The sequence below is a fragment of the Chrysochloris asiatica genome, unplaced genomic scaffold, assembly GCF_000296735.1.
Source record: "Chrysochloris asiatica unplaced genomic scaffold, ChrAsi1.0 scaffold00095, whole genome shotgun sequence".
Lineage (NCBI taxonomy): Eukaryota > Metazoa > Chordata > Mammalia > Afrosoricida > Chrysochloridae > Chrysochloris > Chrysochloris asiatica.
Genome location: NW_006408613.1, coordinates 12,165,753 through 12,169,285, shown reverse-complemented (window position 1 = coordinate 12,169,285; position 3,533 = coordinate 12,165,753).

The following is a 3,533-nucleotide window of genomic DNA, read 5'->3' as shown; positions in this document are numbered from 1 at the left end:
CTTTTTTCCCTCCTCTTTCTTCCTTTAGTTGAGTTCTGATCATCCAGCCATTGAAGCTAGGTCAAATGGGTACTGTCTGCAAGTATCGGCATTCTTGTGCATCTCCCCTCACTTCACATCAGCTGGACACTTCATTCTCCACTCTAGTCCTCTGTGGCATTGTCACTGTCCATGGGCTCAGGAATCCCCAGGACTCGCTATACTGCTGGCCAACCAGGTCTTCATCTAAATTGACAGGAGTCTATTGAATGCCCCCACCTTTTTTTTTTTTTTTTTATGTACACATACAAAACATTATATTCATTTAAATGTCCAAAGAGGACACTTTGCCTCCTACCTAGTTTTCTCAGTCCATGGGCCTAGAGACCTCAGCTGCTCAATCTCTCTATGCCAACACCTTTGCCAGTGTCTCTGCTGCCACTGCTTTTCTGGTTTTGCACTCCACTCAAGCTCTTTCCTCTTTTTTTCTTGTGAATTATGTGTTAGTTTACATGGGTGAACATTATCTTTATATTCATCTTATCGTACTTTGTTTGGTTTTTAATCATTGACTGACTTTTCAGTTGTAGACTACCAGAAGTTTCTCCAAGGCACTTCTGGGTGGATTTAAGCCTCCTGTCTTTTGGTTAGTTTCCAGCATGTTAACCCTATTTAAATGATCCTGAATTTTGTTTTTGGCAGGTGCTATTTAAAGGGGAAGGCAAAATTGAATGTCATTTATTTATTACTTGTCACTTCGCTTAATGTATTTGTGTTGAGAATGAGTTAATTTCATAATCTTATAGGACAGCATAAAAATGCTCTATCATTAGAACTGAAATAAAGAATGGTGTTTCTGAGGATGTGATTATTAATGAGACATGAAGGATGAATCAGAGTCTATTGAAGAGGAACAGGCTAACATTCCAGGCACGTGTGGTGGTTGAGATGTGTGGCTGGAGCATAGTATGTGAGGGGCCTGAGAACTCTCAGCAGGGTGGAAAGAATGGGCAGTGTTCAGCTAGTGTAGGGGATTGGTCCACTGAATAAGGGCGGTGGGCTGCTGTAGAAGAAACTATCTTATACGACTGCCTTGATGGTAGGTTCATAGTGGACAGAGAAGAAATCCAGCCATCCAGTTACTTGTCCTGAGCTTCATCTCCAACTATGATGTAAATGGCTCTAGAGAACCCACTAGAAATGTTGGATGGACATCTTCATCTGTAAACGTCTCTTCCCTCACTGGAGAAATAATAACTGCCTACCATTAAAAACAACATGAATTGCAATTATAAAATAACAGATTTTCACTACCAAATCACACTTATATTTCATACTTATCCTGTTAGTGCCACAACACAAAAAGGTTAATGCAACTATAGCATAATATAATAATGAAAATATTTATGTGTGTAGATAATGATTCAGGTGAATGCAGCAGTAGTGAGAACAAGCATGACATTTTGTTTAATAGATAAGTTGATTACAACGTTTTCTCACATGCTCTAAAGTGAAACAGTTGGATTCACAGCATTTTATTTCTGATTGGTGTTCCCTAAAAGGAAAGGCAAAAATCTATTTAATTTATTTTTTACTTCTAATGCTAGTCAACTTGTCTGTGCTCCAAGTCAGTGGCATTGCTGTAGGTACTGGAGGTTCAGACTGCACCGGTCGACACTGTCAGGTGGGGGGATAATACCAAAATGACTGTTTATAAATTTTTTGTGATGTTTCAACAGAAATTTATCATTTTTATAGATATATCCTTGTAGTTAGTTATAGCAATGAAAGCTTTTTTTTTTTTTTTTTTTTTGTAAGCCCACCTTACATGTATCAATATGCCTACATGGCTAAAACTCTATGTTAATTTACTTTGGAACCTTCTAATGCATTCTGGAGTCCAGGTGTGACTCTGTAGACTAATTACTGGATTTCTACCTGCAGCATCAGTGGTTCAAACCGACCAGTCACTCCTCAGAAACCCCATGCAAGATTGCTGTGAATTGGAACCAACACGACAGACAGAATTTAATAACAACAGACATGTGCTCCGGTCAGAGATGGCATTGTTACTCAAATTCAGTGTCACTTCAAATCACATGTCTTTTGTATACACATGTTACAAGCACACGCTGTCATTTTTGTTGCTGCTGGTGTCTTCAGAGTCACTTATTTTGTCAAATTTTCTAGTGCTTTAGCTACAGTATTGTGGTAAGCACTATTTGTAAACCTATGTCAATAACTTGTTAGAGAATGAAATCTTAATTGAAGGAAAATAATGAAAAAATCACTAATTGGTTAATTTTAATAATAGAATAATATGTGAAAATATAGTTCTAAATTGTTTAAATGTAATTTTTTTTTTAGATTACATTAATACTAAGAACAAAATAATCTTATAAAAATCTTTCTACATTGAATTATGGCATCATTACTAATAGTATTATAACTATTCATGTTGTAATTCAGTATAGAAAGATTTACAAAAAATTTTTTGTAGTTGGTATTCATATAACCTAGCAAATATTATATTTAAGCAATTTACAACTTTATTTTTCACATACTATTCTATGATTTAAATTAATAATGGATATTACTAAGAATTCTGTATGGTCTTGTATGGGAGGAAACCCACAAGGGTGGTGACACCGTGAGTTGCTGCACTGGGAGGCATTAACCCTAGTCATGTCACTGTTGAGAATGAATACGTTCAGAGCAGATAGGAATGTTTCAAATTGTGCAGCTTTTAGTTGAAAATTGCTTGCTGTTTATAAATTTTTTTTTCCAATCTTGTCAGGTGCTTTGGGATATTATTGTTGAGATAATAAAGTACATGTCCTTTGAAAAGAAAAGGAAGCAAGCTGTGCTTGTCCTGTTGTTATTGCTTCAGGCAACCTTTCAAAGTTACCGTTTGCCAAGCATACCTCAAGATACCTTCAGAAGCTACATTTAAATCATGTTTGAAGCCTTAAATGTTGCATAGAGATCAATGTTTGTGAAGAACCAATGCAGAGTTGATGAGTGCTTGGTAGGGTCCAAAGGTGATACACTCATTAATTGTAAGGTTATTAAGAAAATATAGCCATTGATGCTTTGCTTAGTGCCTACATGTGGATTTAATTTCCCTTTATACCTTCTTTATACCTTTGACAAGGCAAAGTAACTTTTGGGATTCTCCTTAGTTATTGGCAGCAGTAATTGAAGGCATTAGTATTGACTAATGTTAGTAGTCAATGACTTTATTATAAATATAATCTGCAGGGGAAATTTCATAGAAAGTTTCATTAAAAATTTTATTTCTTGAGTATTTATAAGTTGAAGCAGTCTCCTTGCTATGGGTAGTTAAGGTAAATGTATTTTTATAAATATTGCATGCTATAATGAACTTCTCAACTTCCAGTGTAGGATAAACACTGGACTTCAAAGCACAAGGTTAGTAGTTCAAATCTACCAGTTACTCCTCAGAAACCCTATGGAGGATCACAATGGGTCGGGACCAGCTTGTTGGCACTTATCAACAACAGCAATGAGATTTTACTTAGAATTACTTTGTT